The sequence below is a fragment of the Ahaetulla prasina genome, chromosome 1, assembly GCF_028640845.1.
Source record: "Ahaetulla prasina isolate Xishuangbanna chromosome 1, ASM2864084v1, whole genome shotgun sequence".
NCBI lineage: Eukaryota > Metazoa > Chordata > Lepidosauria > Squamata > Colubridae > Ahaetulla > Ahaetulla prasina.
In genome coordinates this window covers 289859462-289878368 of record NC_080539.1, presented here as the reverse complement: position 1 = coordinate 289878368, position 18907 = coordinate 289859462, and positions in this window count along the sequence as shown.

Genomic DNA, 18907 nt, shown 5'->3' with positions numbered 1-18907 from the left:
GCCAGCACGTGACGTATCCAGTCCATGGGCCATGAATTTGAAACCCCTGATTTAGACCATTAAATTCCACTCTTCCATTAATGGTGTTAAATTAAACATCACGTTATTCAAAAAGAACATATAACTTATTTAGGTAGATTTGAAAGTGGTGATGTGGCCAACCCACACCACAAGGAAATGGGATAACTGTCTCAACTACGAAGAGTATCTGAAAGAACTCCGAGTTATTTCTGAAGATATTTCAAGGTGGTGAAGTTTTATCCATTCAGTCACAAGGAATTGAACACGGTTCCATGGCATCTAAATAAATAAGTTACTTAAAGCAAATATGAGTTTATTGTTCAATCCAATCTTCTTATAACAAAGAAAGCACACGTAGAAAAAGTTCCAGGGTAAAATTCAGATCACAATTGACTTGAAATATATTTTTGTTGCTCCTTTGTTACCTTTATTTTATTTATTTATTTATTTTATCCCACCTTTTTTGGTTTTTTTAATGAATAATCCAAGATAGCAAGCATACCTAATATTTTTTCTTTCCTATTTTCCCTTCCCTGTCAGATGGGTTGGGCTGAGAGAAAGACTGACTGTCCCAAATTTATCCAGCCAGTTTTCAAACCTAAGATAGGATTGGAACTTACAGTTCCCTGGTTTCTAGCCTGATGCCTAGACCAATAGACCAAAAAGAATACCCCACCCCCAAAAAAGGGGGAGAGAGGTAGGAAGCCAAATGCTTTTTAGTTTGTGCAGTGCTCTTCTCTTTCCGTAATGAAAGCATTTCTGTACTACGCTGAGGATACACTGAAGTCTCTCTTGCTTCTATTCAGCAATCTACTTAAGGCAGGAACAAGTTGCTTTTACCAATTCACCCTTTGTATCTAATTGAGATCATTCTGGTGCTTAAAACAGCAAAAGAATGAGTTCTGTTTAATAAAAACCCAAAGACTACTCCAATCTGCATTGCCCTTCAAAATTAAATCTAGTGCTAATTAATTAAAAAAAAATAAACATTTTTATTATAGTTCAAATGAATCATGCTATGTAACAAAAAGGATCAATAAAAAACAAGTTATTTCTTTGAATTCTGCTGACAAGATCGATATAATCATGAGAGCAACCTTTTGTGGTTTGCCAGTACTTACCATACTATGATAGTCCACTTACCTAAAAAATGATTATTATGTTGGTTGTAGCACATAGACCTATACGCACAGTAAGCTACCACCATTCAATCTAATCTTAACAATGACCATACTTAGACTGAGCAACTGACTATATTTCTTTTATGGCAATAGAACTTAGAAGAAATATAAATAGGGATGAGGTCGAGCCTTTGCTGTGTAATATAAACGTTTCTGTCTCTTTATTTTGAGCTGAAATAATTTAGAAATAAAATTAAACCTTTCAGAATAAAGAAGCATCTTTCAAAATGGGTCCAAACAGCCTTGAGTAATCCAAAAACAGCAGCAAATCATTACCATAAAATGCCTTCTTTGGCCATTGCGAGACACTTACTATCTATGGGTCACCAGTTGGATTAAAACTCTGCATTTAAAGTTCAACTCTTATTTCCTGTGTTTTGCCATTAACCATTTTAAGCCCCCCTTGTGCATGCAGAACTGGCTTTATGTCAGTCTATGCCTCCTGTGGGCATATGGCTTACCACTGGTTGCTTTCTTGCATATGTTATAGGCTTAATTAATGCCACTGGTGGGATTCTACCAGTTTGGACCGATTCATTCGAACTGGTAGTTCCCACTTGCTGCTGAAAGCAAACCAATTCTCTGTTGCTGTGAAAGTGGGCCCGCCCGCCTGGCCCTGGGTTATACTGACCTTTATTTCTGCTTCTGAAGTCCAGATGATCAGGGGTGGCAGATTGAATTGACCCTCCTCAGCTGTTTTCTTTGCTCCTTTCCTTGTTTGCAACGTGATAGTTCAATTTCATGGAAACTGCGCATGCATGTGCAGCAAAGCACACGCTCAGTGAACCGGTTGTTCAACTAGTAGGATCCTACCCCTGATTAATGCTCTTGCTAGATCACATGATTTTAACCGTGTTATTGTAATGTAAGGTACTGATGAGTCAATACAAAATGCTTGCATCTACCTCTGTTTGTCTTTTGGCTGTGTTGTTTAAAATTAAACCTATTAGAAGAAGGGTCTGTTGTGACTCAATGGGAAGCTTAGTGTATCAGGCAGCCAAGTTAGCTTAAAAGAATGAATATTATTTACAAATGCTATCTTCGTCATCTCCTTTTGTCCTTCATTCATTTTAATGACCCAAATTGCCTGTGTGTGAATCCTTTGAAGGAAAATCCTGTCACTCCATAATGATGTGCTTAGGGTAGTCAATAACTCAGTCACTCCAGACTCTTGAAACATAGCAGAATTACCCAAAGAATCTGCCTGCTGCATCTGCTAATCAGGAAAGAGGACAGCTCAGTAATTTGAGCAAAACAGTGTAAAACTTTTTAAATTTTTCTCCTATATGCTTTTTTTTACAGAAGTTTCTTTCTGAAAAATCTTAGATTTCTAAGAAATAGGTTATGCTTTAGATGTTAACCTTATTAAATGAAATGGGCAATAATAACCTTGTTTACATGTACCAAAAACAAAACAGAACAGTATAAAACCATTCTTATAAGCAGACATACAGATATACAGGGTAAAGGGATTGTGTTTGTGATACCCTCCCAAACATAGAGGAGAACAATACAATACATGAGCCACGGTGGCACAGTGGTTAGAGTGCCAGCTGACTGTAATTTGGCAGTTCAAATCTCATCAGGCTCAAGGTTGACTCAGCCTTCCATCCTTCTGAGGTAGGTAAAATGAGGACCCAAATTTTGGGGGGGCAATATGCTGACACTGTAAACCACTTAGAGAGGGCTTTAAAGCACTGTAAAGCAGTATATAAGTTTAAGTGCTATTGCTATTGCTACTTTTTGTAGAACAGCTCCAGTAACACTACATGATTTAAAATATTATAGTGAAAAATATTTAAAATGTGTATCTAAACATCAGCTATTGAAATCCCCCATAAGAAAACAACATGATTATCATTAATACATCTTATATGTCCAAAAACCAAAGACAGATTAAAATACACTTGCCAAACACATTCCTTAAAAAGGAAAGACTTTGCTAGCTTCCAAAAGGTTATCACAAAAGAAAAAAGAAAAAAAGAAGAAGTCAGCCTCCTTACAAGGAAATTCCAGAAGAAGAAATCAGACAACACTGATCAAATCACTAGAGTCCAGTATTTTTCGTTTCCTTTCTTGCCTTTCCTCCCCCAGAGATCTGGTCTGTGGAAATTTAATTTTAATCTAGTTTAATTTAATTTTAGAATGAAAGGTAATTTCAATAGCTGCCTGTACAATGCACAAAGGCAGAACACTATATTAAACTTTTCAAGATTCCAGCATTTCTATTGCAAATGTCCTGCCTCTCTATGACTAAAACTCAGAAATACAGAGGCAGAGCATAGAGTTGAATAAATTACCAAATGTATATCTCTAATGGTGAAAGCAGCCTGAGATTTAGTAAATGGAGAATAGCAAATCTCTATCACAAGAGGTAATCACAAAGAATTTGACCTATTTAGGCTGAATTATTATTCTTAATGGAAAAGGGAAAATATGAGGTAAGTTTTGCAAACCTTTTGTAGCTAGGACTACACATTAAAAGAAGCGTTGGGAGCTCAGGTGCTCACCAGTCAGGGCACTTGATCACGAGAGGTGGTGAGGCCACCATTTCTTTTTCTTCTTCTTTTAATGGGGTAGGCTAGAAGGGTTATGTTTTAATGTAAAAAAGGGCATAGCGCTAGTTCGAGGATGAATGTATCTATTTGCCTTTTTTCTCCTTCTAAATGAGCTTCAGTACTTGTTTCAAGAGATTTATCCAAATGTCAGCAAAGTAATTATGGGGGGCATAAAAAGGTAACGGTCAACATCAATTGTGTTGTAAATGTTGTACCTTGATGAAGGTATCTTTTCTTTTATGCACACTGAGAGCATATGCACTAAGACAAATTCCTTGTGTGTCCAATCACACTTGGCCAATAAAAAATTCTATTCTATTCTATTCTATTCTATTCTGTTCTGTTCTGTTCTGTTCTGTTCTATTCTATTCTATTCTATTCTATTCTATTCTATTCTATTCTATTCTATTCTATTCTATTCTATTCTATTCTTGTAATTATTAACAAAGACTGATACTTGAGAAATATTTGTATTTGCCTTCCATTTCCCCAGAGTTGAGTTCCTCCCAAAGAAAGCAAAACAAAAAGATACCTTATCTGAATTAAGAAAAATGCAATTTGGAATTTTGGATCAACCTGTCATGCTCTAAAAGGCAGACAGATCCAAGGGACATAAGTAATATTGCTGAATACAACAGGACTAGTTTGTGAAGGGGAAAATATATTTTGCAGAAGTTAATGAGGGATAAAAAGGCATTTAATTTAATTATATTCTCCTGCCATTAAGTAATAATGTTCCCCTCCCAACCACATATCCTTTTTTAAAAATAATAATAACATTTTTTTGTCTTAAGAAAAAGGGATCTATGCATCAGCATGACACTTCTGTAATGAATTTTTTAGCCATGGCTGCTTTTCAATTGAAAAAACAAACATTTTGCATTATTCTGAATTGAACATTTAAACATTTTCATGTTTTGTGTTTTTGAAACTGGGATTACTTGTACTGGGCAACTTTAATTTCCTCAAAATGTCTAGATTATTTAAAAGTATCTTTGTGTCAGCCCCGAAATGGTCAGCCATGAGCAAGACATCCTGGGGGTTCCATTCAGAGAGGGGAGGATCCACCATCGCCATGTGAGCCATCAGCTGAGAGGCGGAATGGGTGAGCACTGGGTGAACGTCCAGCTGTGGAACGAAATGACTGAGCACCAGGTCGATGCTAAGCCACTCCTTCACTGGGCTGTGCACTGCCAGGAATGCCTCTGGACCTGCAGTCAGCTGGGAAGCAGATAGCCTGATCAGCTGGAAAGCAGATAGCCTGCAATCAGCTGGGAAGCAGAGACTGGCTGAAACAGCTGAGTGTTGGCAACCAGAAGCCTGGATGAGACAGGTGTGCATGCAAAGCTTCTGCTGGACTAAATGTGGGCAGACACCAGGGGGTAGTGATACCAGGGGGTGGGCTACACACACATACTTAAGGGTGAATGGATAAACTGCAGTTAGCGCTGACTTTGTTTTGCTTCTTTACTTGTTGGTCACTTCATGCAGGGTTTCATGCTTTCAAGGATAAATGCTTCAAACTGAACTGTGTTGTCTGAGGTTTCTTAATGCCGAACTATGGAATGTGACTCTTGGGGCCTAGAAAGTCATATGTCTGTCATAAATGCATGTTATCAGATACCTGAAGTCTGAACAGTCCAAAGTCCTATTGTGCATTCTTTGAATTGTTTATGAAGTTTATGTGCAGAATTATTTCTGGTTTTCAAACTTAGTATTTACAAACTAGCTTGCTACTTTTTCCAGTCACAGCAGAACTCCTACCAGACGGACATGAGCTAAAGAACAAGCTAGGAATATGCATATCCTTAGTAATATAGTTGTTTCTCAGAAATGTTGTTTGCTTGCTAAATATAAATTTCAACTTTGCTCAGAGAAATAAAATCGAAAGTAAAGGAAATTTAGTGCCATACATCCTTGAGTCCCACTAAAATCTATGGACTGGGCATTGTTTTTTGTTGTGTCTATATTTAGAATTCTACAAAGTAAGGTATACTAGGGTCAGATTTGGATTCCTGATATCATTGTCTATTTTGAATGCAGGGATATAAAAATTATAAACATTATAAATATTTATTTGTAAATAAAGGGCTTTTCCATGGTTCTACTACCCATAAAACAGGCTTCTGATAGATATTAAGATAAATGAGGAAAGTTAAGGCTCACAATGAGCAAAGGCTAGCGACAAAAGTAAAAAATAACAAAAGAAAAAGCTTCTTCCAACATGTTAAAAACAAGAAAAAAGTCAAGGAAACAATTGGCCCATTGCTGGGAGAAAGTGGCAAGAAGATGACAAGCAACAGGGAGAAAGCAGATCTACTTAACTCATTTTTTGCATCCGTCTTTACACAAAAGGAAAAAACAATCCAACCTATCAAAAACAGCACCACAAAAAACAGATTAGAAACACAAGTTAAAATAGGGAAGAAAATGATAAGTGAACACCTGTCTACCCTAGACGAGTTCAAATCACCAGGACCGGATGGATTACACCCCAAGGTTCTGAAGGAACTGGCAGACGTGATCGCAGAACCACTGAACTATATCTTTCAAAGATCCTGGAGCACAGGGGAGCTGCCAGAGGACTGGAAAAGAATTGATGTAGTTCCTATCTTCAAAAAAGGAAAAAAAAACAGATCCAGGAAACTACAGACCTATCAGCCTGACCTCAATACCGGGGAAGATTCTGGAAAAGATAATCAAGCAACGAATCACCGAACACCTAGAAGCAAAAAAAAGTAATAACCAAAAGCCAACATGGGTTTGTCAAAAACAGATCATGCCAGACTAATCTTATTGCATTCTTTGACAAAATGACAAAATTAGTAGACCAGAGGAATGCTGTCGATATAATTTACTTGGACTTCAGTAAAGCATTTGATAAAGTAGACCATAACCTACTACTAGATAATGTAGAAAAATGTGGGTTAGAAAGTTAGATGGATTCGTAATGGGCTGACCAACCACACTCAACAAATAGTCCTCAATGGAACTACATGCACATGGAGGGAAGTATGCAATGGAGTACCCCAAGGCTCTGTTTTAGGCCCAGTACTCTTCAACATCTTCATCAATGACGTATATGTGGTACCTTGCTCAATAGTAGTACCTGTGAGAGGGATCTTAGAGTCCTAGTGGAAAACCATTTAGATATGAGCCAGCAGTGTGCAGCTGCTGCTAAAAAAGCCAACACAGTTCTGGGCTGCATAAACAGCGGGATAGAATCAAGATCATGTGAAGTGTTAATACCACTTTATAATGCCTTGGTAAGGCCACACTTGGAATATTGCATCCAGTTTTGGTCGCCACGATGTAAAAAAGAAGTTGAGACTCTAGAAAGAGTGCAGAGAAGAGCAACAAAGATGATTAGGGAACTGGAGGCTAAAACATATGAAGAACGGTTGCAGGAACTGGGTATGTCTAGTTTAATAAAAAGAAGGACTAGGGGAGACATGATAGCAGTGTTCCAATATTTCAGGGATTGCCACAAAGAAGAGGGAGTCGGGCTGTTCTGCAAAGCACCTGAGGGTAGAACAAGAAGCAATGGGTGGAAACTGATCAAGGAAAGAAGCAACTTAGAACTAAGGAGAAATTTCCTGACAGTTAGAACAATTAATAAGTGGAACGACTTGCCTGCAGAAGTTGTGAATGCTCCAACACTGGAAATTTTTAAGAAAATGTTGGATAACCATCTGACTGAGATGGTGTAGGGTTTCCTGCCTGGGCAGGGGGTTGGACTAGAAGGCCTCCAAGGTCCCTTCCAACTCTGTTGTTATATTATATTATATTATAAATACCCTGTTGTCCCGAAAATAAGACCTCCCTGGATAATAAGCCCAATCTGGCTTTTGAGCGAATGCGTTCAAATAAGCCCTCCCCAAAAATAAGCCCTCCCTGAAAATATTTAAGCACATGTGAAGCTGGTCACCGCCATTTCCTGTGGTTACGGTTAGGGAGACAGAGGTGGAAATCAGGTAAGATGGCAAGAGGAGCCCCGTCTTGCTCCAAGCATCCCAAAATAATAAGACCTCCCCCTCAAAATAAAGCCAAGTGCTTATTTTGGGGTTAAAAAAAAATATAAGACAGAGTCTTTTTTTGGGAAAACATGGTATTACTTTGTATTTTGTTAAGAATCATGAAAACATTTGGCTAGATAAGATAGTCACAAGTGCTGTGAAGTTTTGCATAGTATCTTTTAAGTTTTTTAAAGTCTTTTAAGTTTTGCATAGTATCCTAAGTTATCTAGAATTATTTAGAACTCATATAGTGCACCTCCTTCTGGCACATTTAATATATATTGTAAAAGAAAATAATAGTTTATAATTAAACTGATTGTAAAATATAGTATACTTACTCAATTTAAGGCATCTTATAGAAGATCCAAATCTTAAACTATTTCAGCATTTGAAACAATAGGGATTGAAAGAATACTTTAAGAAGTGGGCTGTTGTTAAGTCCTATTTTAAGGACTGTGCAGTGCAATACACCCCTTCAATTTTGGGAAGGCCTGTTGCCTAGACAACTGCAGGAGCAATTGTAATTTGGATGGTGTCTATTTTAAAACATGATAGGTAAGAACAGCTTCCTATGTTAATAGTTAAGTGTTCAAAAATTTTTGTTTGTCTAAGCAGACTAATAGCATTAGGGATCATGTAACAGTAAAGTTTGACTTAGGGGCAAATCCTTGTAGTAATGGGTGCTATTGCTTCCAGGAACTAGTTGGATTCATCAAAATCCTCCAATGATTCTGTTCTTGGTAGATTGTATAACTGTAGTAAATTGTTTTCAGAGTTGATTTAGTCTTTTAAACTAAGCCCATAATAGTTTGTGGAATAAAAATGTATGAGGGTTGCAGTCTGCTTAGATATCTCAATGGAAGTGACTGGAAGCTGCAATTCATTGGTGTTTAATTTAAATATATGTGGATTTCCTTTTTTATCCTTTCATATGTATTTCTTGTCTTTTCTTGTAATCCATGTTTTCTCCCATATGTTACTTACTGCCATTCATTCTGTGTCATTCTCTTTGCTCTATACTTTCTACATTTTTAGCAACCTTCCATCCTGTACTCAACTTGAATCCTCAACATAGGGTTTGCGATCTACATAAATATGTTCACCTACACCAGGGGTAGTCAACCTTTTTATACCTACTGCCCACTTTTGTATCTCTGTTAGTAGTAAAATTTTCTAACCGCCCACTTCTCACACATCATGGATTGGGTTTGGGGGGGGGTGCGGCTACCAGTTCTGCTTGTCCGTTACAGCTGGGTGGTGTGGGGGGAGCTATTCTGGGATGAGGCTCTTTTGTTTGCGGTCGCACTATAGCGCCTTTTAGTTTCACTTACGTAACGTGAATTAAACTTATGTGAGGGCGATACAAATAGTATATTTTCAGAAATTTAAATTGTTACGGAGAATTTTATGAAAACCTAATGAAAATATTTTTAAATAGTGTTATGAAAATTTTTTAAAAAGTCAATTAAATTAAAAAAAAAGGAAACTGCTTCAGTATCGGACAAAACCCCTACCACCCACCATGAAAACTGGAATGCCCACTATTAGACAGTAGGGACCAGGTTGACTACCACTGACCTACACAAATGACCACTTCATTTTCTTTGCAGAAACTGGGCAGTCGCCAGCATTATTATTATTATTTTTATTCAAAAAGTTTTACAGAAAATTCCCCCCCTTTCCCCCTCCCTCCCCTCCTTCACAACTCCCCCCCCGACTTCCCGGAACGAGCACAAGGTATAGTTAAAAATAAAACAAACATATGCTAAAAAATTTCCATCCCAACTTAATTATACCCCTACAATCATCAATTCCTAACTTCCCCCGAAAACAATCAAAAATAATACATCATAATCATTCAAAAACAGTCTGATAACTCTTAGTCTGATATCTACATTGAATATAGTCAATCCATTTTTCCATTCCTTTAAGTATCTTTCTTGCGTATTGTCTTTCAAAAAGGCTGATATCTTCGCCATATCAGCCAAATTGGCAACCTTCAATATCCATTCTTCTATTGTAGGTACTTCTTTTTAAGTCGCCAGCATTATTGAAGCTTGGGATCCAGAACAATTATTTTTGCCATTGCACCAAAAAAAAAAGAAAAGAAAAAAAGAATCTGAACAAAAATCTTCATGCCTCCTACTACAACTAAAGAGAGAAAGCACCTGAATTACTTCAAAAAAAACTTCAGGTCATGAGCTTCTAAAAGCATTTCTTTCTCTGAGATTTTTTTTTTAAATTCTGATACAGAATCCTGAATTATGAGACCCCCATTATCTAACAATGATCTTTTCCTTTATTGCTTAATTGAAACAGTTTGTTTGTGCTTTAGACATAGAATTTTCTAATACAAGGCCATGATTTCAGTTTTTATTAACTTCGTTCCTTTATAAATTGCTTCATAGGTGATTGACAAGCTACTTATTATTAATGTAGCTCTTTTCTAGCTGCATTTCAATGAAAACTTAATTGCACACTCCAACCTGCCATCTTCACTCTGACAGAAAATTATGTCCTGGACATGAAAAGAAGAGGCCATTAGAAACTGACAGCTTTTGTCTCTCTGAGGTTTGAACTGGACGGTAAAGAAGGAGCAGGAGGTTGTAGGTGATGTGCTTTGACAGTCAATATTGCACTAGAGTGACAGCAATAAATTATAGGAAAGCCTATTAATAATCAAGTCATGCAGAATGGTTACTGGATGCCAAGTATTTCGCAGAGGATAAAAATAGCAGCCTGATGGTGAATAAGACATTTCTTCTTTATGGGAAATATTGGTGCATAATTTAATTTTCATAATTGATGTGGAAGAAAATATCCATTCCTAACTCCTTTGTGGACAGTCATTTTCTATAAACTTTCAACTATCATATTTCAGGCCCTCTGACCAAGCACCGACCTTAAATATTCAGATTTCAACATCTGGTTATTCAAAGTACTGAAAGAAAAATGGCCATGCTGATGTTCTTATTATGGACTCTTCTATCAGAGGTCTCTTACAGGCAGGTCAGACCAGATCAAAAGAATGTGCTGTGCCCAATGTAGGAATAATTTCTTGGTGCATTACATTATGTTTAATGATAGAAGGCTTTAAATTATTGAAATGTGTCCTTAGTCCCTAGGTTGCAAAGGATGTAAGGATGTAAGATACCTGGTGTTCTCCAGAAAGCATTGGAATTGAAACTTTTTGAATTTCTAGCCAACCTAACCAAACGTAGATAGCAGAGAAATGGCCTTGAGGGACTGGGAGGAAGAGCTGCTACCAAGACTATTAAGTCCGTGACTAGTGGGTACAAAAAAGAGTCTCACACAGAGGTTGTAAGGAACACAACCTTTATTTAACTCACAATTAATCACAACGGGATAACGTGTTAAGCTCAAACCAACTCTCCGGGTGACAGCCCTTATATACTAGCTGCCTCAGGAACTTTAACCAATGACAGGACTTCCAAACTCCCGCTTCTTTCCTCCAGCGCGTCTTAACCAATCAGAGACCGCCTGGCTGTTGTCAAGGCTCAGGCGCGTCGTAACCCCGAGGACTTTGTTAGACATAACAAAGACAACAGTCAAATAAAACAGAACTGAGTCTGGGGCAGGAATGTAAGAAAACTGTCAAACTAGCTCTCACAAAGATAAAGGGAAGGAAGACGGAAGTGCATTGAGACTTCTGTTGCTTTAGAATAAAAGTAGTAATAATCTACATGAGATTGAATTCCTAGTTTAAAGTATCCTCAATAGCTGACACCAATGCTATGGCTAATAACTTGAAATTTTGCAGCCCCATCACTTCAGGGGATTGCTAGATTGTTAGATTGAAGAAGATTGTGGGAGTCTGCAAGAGAAAAAGAAACAACCCTATGGAGTCAAAATTTCAAATCAAAGACTTCTCCATCTCATACTTCCAAGCAGTGGAACAATCTTGAAATATATGGTTGTGAGCATAAGATATTTGAAGCAAGCTGCCAATTGAGGTGGATTGTTGTCATGCCAATAGTATGTAACTTGATACACACAGATTCTACTATATAAAGTGAAGCACAAAGGCAGGTGAATTGCCTTCTGCACACAAAATTCAGTACTGAAGTAGAGTACTTTGCAACTGCCCAACTCCAGTGACATTAAAATTGGTATTCCTCAGGGAAGATTATCATAAGACCCTGAACATTACAAAATACTGTAATTCCCAAACTATTTATTAGGAAAGATATTAAGTTGTATTTAATTTCCTATTGCTTCCTCAAAGGTAATAAAACGCCTGTAAAGACAAGGAAAGAAGTCTGGCTATGAAAGGAAAGGTCTGATGTCAGTATTCTTCACTATTCTTTGCTGAAATCATTGTAACCCTTATACCATAAATAAAAATGTGTCTTGGTGGTGGACACAAAGATCAGGAGGGATGCGGCCTCATAGAATCCAAAATTTTGTCTTTCCCCCAGCATGGCTCCAAATTGATGGATCTATGTCAGCCTCGGAGCTGTCATAGATTAATTAGTTTCAATTTCAGTCAGTTGGGGAAAACCTAGAAGGGAGTGAAAAATAAGTTTTAAAAAGGAAAAAAAATCAACACAATTCCTCCTCCTCTTTTACTTTGCTGGCATGAACAGCACTGCTGGACTTCCACTTCACCTTCCTGAGTACTCAGCGGTAAATATAGAGATAAATAGATAGAAAGATATATAAACAGAATACATGTAGAAAAAGTTTTCAATTTTTATATAAACCTTGGATATAAGATCAAGATTTAACAAATAGCTCTAAAGGTAGCAAGAATGTATTCAACCAATAGCGAAGAGTGGAAAAAGGTCATATGCAGCTGTGATAGACAGGGTTGATGTGGTAGAATGTAGTCTAGATTCCCAGGAGGGAGGGGCTGCTTTCCAGAGCACAAAGAAGCAGCAGAGCTTGGAAAGTTTGACCACCAGAAAAAGGGTTAAAAGTGCTCCCTCCAGTTTTTGGGTGATATCTGTAGTTATGCAAACATTTAGTCTGGCAAGATCCATTCTATAGAACAACAAAGGAAACTACCCTTAAACAACTCCACATTTATTCTCATTTCTAGTGATCTGATAAATATACAGCAAGTCTGATTCATAATTGGAATATAGCAGTGATAAAATCCATTTTTTTTACTACTGGTTCTGTAGGCGTGGCTTGGTAGGCATGGTGTGGCTTGGTGAGTGTGGCAGGGGAAGGATACTGCAGAATCTCCATTCCCACCACACTCCAGGGGAAGGATACTGCAAGTCCTCATTCCCTCCCCACTCCTGGGGGAAGGATATTGAAAAATCTCCATTCCCATCCCACTCTGGGGCCAACCAGAGGTGGAATTTGCCGGTTCTCCAAGCTACTCAAAATTTCCGCTACCGGTTCTCCAGAACCTGCTGGATTTCACCCCTGGAATATGGTAGTAAAATTTGGAATGACTTTATACATTGACTTGTATAAGTTTTCCAAAGAATTAGCTAGTCAGGAAAAATAGACATGGGAAAATTGAGGCTGGGAATAAATAATATTGATGTCAAATACAAGATGAGAATATAGAATTTTAAACAAATTATCTCAAGAAACAATTGATGCATGATCCAAGCAGAAAAGAGGAACATTCTGATTAGACATTAATACCTTGAATGGTGGGGTTGTTTTTTTTTTCAGAGTCTAAGTTACCAGTTTGTTATACTGCATTTGTTAAATAAACAGGATTACTTTTATTATAATTCAGCAGCATGTGACATTTATTTCAGCAGTAGATCTCAAAGGAGCTCAACGAACAGCTTTAGGGCTGAGCAGTGATGGTATAAATATAAAACGGAGGCAAACAGACAGATTTCCTCACTATATCACAGAGGCACACATTTGTGCCTTTGCCAACAAAGCAAGTTTTATATATGTCAGTGGAATGTCCTCTTAAAATTGTGACTTTATGAGCCACTGCCATTCTCAGTTCATTTGATGAACAGATGATCTCACTCTGTATAGTATGGGACTTTAGATGACTAATCCCTTGACACACCCAATCTTTCAAGATGTTATTTGGCACTACAGGGAAAATCAAGTGTCTCATTTTAATCTAGTTAGTTTTAATGGGATGAAAGAATTTCTTTGAATCTTAAGCACAGGTAAATTCAATTGACTGCAAGTTGAACTCCCCATCAAATAATTCCTGTGATTCAAAAGGATTTTAGGGCCATTTTATATAATCAACAGAATCAAGCACCAAAGCTTTTGACTGAGGGAGAGACAGGCATCCATGTTTAAATATTCTCAGTTCCAGGAACATAGAAAACTAGTATAGTGCATTGGGGGGATGAACTCTTAGCACGGGAAATAAAGGCTTATGAATTGATTTTTCTGAATGTACCTTCTACCCTTAGTAGATATATAAAAAAGGATGCTTTGAATTGTTTGTGCTTCAACAACTGAAAAGCTGATTTATTTCTCCTTTAAAAAAGGGGAAAAAAACCCAATAATCTTATAACAGTAAAATGTGATTCAGTGCCTGAGTGGGGAGAATGCTAGTGAGAACTGATATTGCATGTTTGTAGCAGCATAAAAATCTAATAAAAATAAATTAACTAACTAATAAATAATGCACAATATATGTTCAGTTCTCAGAACTGAAGTTAGTGGCCACTCTCTGGCATTAGAAAAATATATTTTCTAATATAGAGGGTGGTCTAGTTTTGTGCTGCACTGTGATTCATTTGTTGAAAATAGCAATCTAAGGAAAATTAATGATTGCAAACCCAATAAAATCAGGATGTTAGCTGCAACTAAGAGCATATCCTCACTGTACTTTCAAACTGCTCCTCTCTTGTACTCATGGTAGTTAAGTTTACTCTTGAACTTAAGAAAAAGACAGAAAAGACAGAAACAATGGCAACAGGTATAAAAATATTCAGTCTGAGTTTCAGACTACTATATCTTCTCATTGGACAACTCTATTCCTGCATAGCCCTCCAAATATTCCCACACATACACACATTCCATATAGAATAGAATTCTTTATTGGCCAAGTGTGATTAGACACACAAAGAATTTGTCTTAGCTTTATGTATGTATATGTGTGTGCACCTATGTTTAACATGCCAATATATATCTTCAAGAATAGTATGGATGCAAAAATAATTTTGTCATACAAAATGCACACACCTGCACATCCAACTACCAGCTTTAAAATAAAATACCCCTTTTATTTTTTTCAATGTGTTTCCTTTAGAGAGCTAACGAGATTTTGCTATCTCTTTTATGTGGTTATTACAGTTAAATCAAGATGTGTTGCTCTTGGTTGGAGAATGGAATGCCAAAGCTGGGAATATTAAGGAGGAAAACATAGTTGGCATGGGAAATGAAGCAGAAGAATGAATTATAAATTTCTGCCATCCAATGATTTCATTGTCGCTATCACATCTTCCAACAATCAAAATAGGACCATCAGATGGACATCATCAGATGGAATACACATCATCAGAGATGAATATACAGATTTAAATCAAATCATTGGTAGAAGATGGTGGAGTAATTATAGTATCAAAAATGTGCCCTAGAACTGACTGGGAAGAGAACTGTGGAATGAACTTAAATAATTCATTAAGCATGGATGTGAAAAGAGACTGGCAAAAATGGGAAAAAAAGAAAGAAAAGAAAAGAAAAGAAAAGAAAAGAAAAGAAAAGAAAAGCAAGCTTCATGATGGAACAGCCTATGGAAATTCCCCAGAAAAAAAAGAAGAATAGAATAGAATTTTTTATTGGCCAAGTGTGATTGGACACACAAGGAATTTGTCTTGGTGAATATGCTCTCAGTGTACATAAAAAAAAGATACCTTCATCAAGGTACAACACTTACAACACTTAATGATAGTCATAGGGTACAAATTTAACCCTTAATGAAGCCAAGAAAGACAAAAATTTCCTGCAGGAACTTAATAAAGTTTCTGTTAAAGGATACAGGAAGCAATATTAAAGTAACATCTGTTGTAAAAACAATGAAGATGAAAACAGACATGGAAAAAAACCAAGGAAAATCTTCTAAAACATCTCAGAACTCAGAAAGATGTTTTAAATTGGTAGAAGGTGTCAGTGAACAAACCGTAAGTGATTGAGTTTCAAGATAATAATATTCCCTGCTGGAATGGCCTGGGAATAGCCCAGACCTTAACCAGTTGAAAATCTATGGTGCCGAGTAAAGAAACTTGTTAGTCGGAAGCGACCCAGCAATAAAACCCAGTTAATACAAGCAATCATTCAATCTTGGTTTAACATTATAACAGCTGAAGAACTAAAAGATTGGGTTCACTCCATGGGAAGACATTGTAAGGCCATAATTCATGCTAAAGGTTACCCAACCTAAGTATTAACTGACATGATAATTTTATATATCTCATTTTTTCTACATGTTTCACTTTTCTTCTTTATACTGTAAGTACTGTTCTAATAGCAAATCCTGTAAAGTTATTGCATTACATTCTTGATTAAATTATATTTCCATTGATATATAATTTTATGGTACTATGGTACTATTCCCCCCAAAAAAAGTGGTGTTATTAGCTAGTTTTAGAAAATATACTTTTCCCAAAACATTTCCACAATTTTGGCCACTACTGTAACTACCAGAACGTGAAACTGTACAGCTTTTGACTGCACCTCTACTTCACCTATCATTAAGAGAAATATGCCTCATGCACACATTTATAAATAATAGCAGATAAAGCACTCTCCTATTTCACTTTGGCAAAATGCAGGCACCATTGTGGCTCAGGACTTTTAAAAAGAGCAAAAAGCCTAAATTGTATTAATTGTGATTTGTTTAAATATTGTATGCAAGAAATCTTTTTAGACTTTTAGATGTGTACACTAAGCCCAGAGTGTCCTTTTTCATTAATTCTCCAAACACTCATTAAATAGAGACATTTTACATTTAAATTTTGTTCACATTCATTGGGGAAAAGAACTATTTGAATGGAATTTTGAATTGAATGTTAGCCTGATCATGTTTTAATCCTGAAAATGTAATAAGCTAGAAATTTCTCCCTCTTGGTTTCTCCTTCCTTCCTTCTTTGGCTCTCTGCTTAACAATTTAATCATTATTGGCTGAAACAACCTGAGAACTGTGGCATTTTAAAATAATGCAATTAAATATTAATGTTTAAATAAGTAACAGTTCATGCTGATTTTGTTTATTGGTTAAGAGTTATTCAATAAACTGCTTAGCTAATGGATAAATAGAATGGCTTAAACACATATGAGAAAAAGGTTGTATAGCTCTGATTGATCTGTCTATCCCTGGCTAAAAAAGGGTGATAAATCTGTAGCGCTATCACTTTAGTTTGAAAAGCTTTTTCCTTTTTAGCCTTGGTGGAACTATCATGATTTTATTTGCCTACCTCTTTATCCAGAAGGATCCAGAATATTTTAAATGCGAAAACTAACTATAAAAATGTAGATAAGCATTGAAGTCCTTAGTCAAAGTTAGTAACTTAAAAAAAACCCAACAACAACTAGGGGTTCAAGCTCTCAGAAACAGGCTTGGCACCCTTGACAATGATGTATTTATTGTTGAATGTCAAAAAACAACAGTGAACAAGAGAAACCAACAGTCTAGAGGAAGAATGTTCTGCCTGCCTACAGAGTCTGTCACATCATTATGCTCATCCTGACTGAAGGCTCTTGACTGTTGTGCAACTATCCTAGAAATGATAGTTCTTGAAAGGAAAGGAAGGAGGAAAAGTTCATGCAGAAGCCTTGCTCCTTGCAGAAGACTTAAATTCTGTCCTATTTACTGAAAGCTATCTAGAGGAAGGCAGACTAAAGTCATATATAAATCATAACTTAAATTGTTTTCTCTGTGTATGCGACCAGGGGTGAAGTCCAGCAGGTTCTGACAGGTTCTGGAGAACCGGTAGCAAAAATTTTGAGTAGTTCGGAGAACCGGTAGTGTAAATGTTGAGTAGTTCAGAGAACTGGCCCCAGAGTGGGGAGGGAATGAGGATTTTGCAGTATACTTCCCCTGCCATGCCCATCAAGCCACACCCACAAAGCCACGCCACACCCACAAAGCCACACCCACAGAACTGGTAGTAAAAAAAATTGGATTTCACCACTGTATGGGAGCATATGCACCAAGACAAATTCCTTGTGTGTCCAATCACACTTGGCCAATAAAAATTCTATTCTATTCTATTCTATTCTATATATTGATCATGGGCATATGAGTTTCTTTGCTCAACAATGCCATTGGCTTCAGTCTTCTAGCATGGGAATGAAAGTTCACATTCTGGGCATTTATTTCACTTCCTAATTGAGCTGTGGTGGCACAGTGGTTATAATGCAGTTCTGCACGGCTAACTCACTGTTCACTCCAGGAGTTTGATCCTGACCGTGTCAAGGTTGACTCAGCCTTCCATCCTTCCGAAGTTGGTAAAATGAGGATTTCCCCAGATTGTTGAGGGGCAATATGCTGACTATGTAAACTGCTTAGAGAGGGATGTAAAGCACTGTGAAGCGGTATATAAGTCTAGGTGCTATTGCTATTGCTAATACTCAAAGATTAGGCATCATCTTATGCCTTATCATCTTATCATACTTATGCTTATATATATGCTTATATATTGTATAGTTATTTCATGCTTATGCTTATATATACTGTTGTGACAAAATAAATAAATAAATAAATAAATAAATAAATAAATAAATAAATAAAATAAAATAAAATAAAATAAATCTTAACTTGGTTTTTATGATGGAACTGTGTGGCATCCTTCTTTCGGGCTTTCACCACGAGATCACACAGCCAGCAACAATAACTGTGGTTTCCAAGACTTCAGACAGAAGTATTTCTCACCCTGTTTTTTTTTTTTAATTTGGATTTATATCCCGCCCTTCTCCGAAGACTCAGGGTGGCTTACACAGTGTCAAGCAATAGTCTTCATCCATTTGTATATTATATACAAAGTCAACTTATTGCCCCCAACAATCTGGGTCCTCATTTTACCTACCTTATAAAGGATGGAAGGCTGAGTCAACCTTGGGCCTGGTGGGACTTGAACCTGCAGTAATTGCAAGCAGCTGTGTTAATAACAGACTGTCTTACCAGTCTGAGCCACCAGAGGCCCGATTTAGTTTAGATTCATTT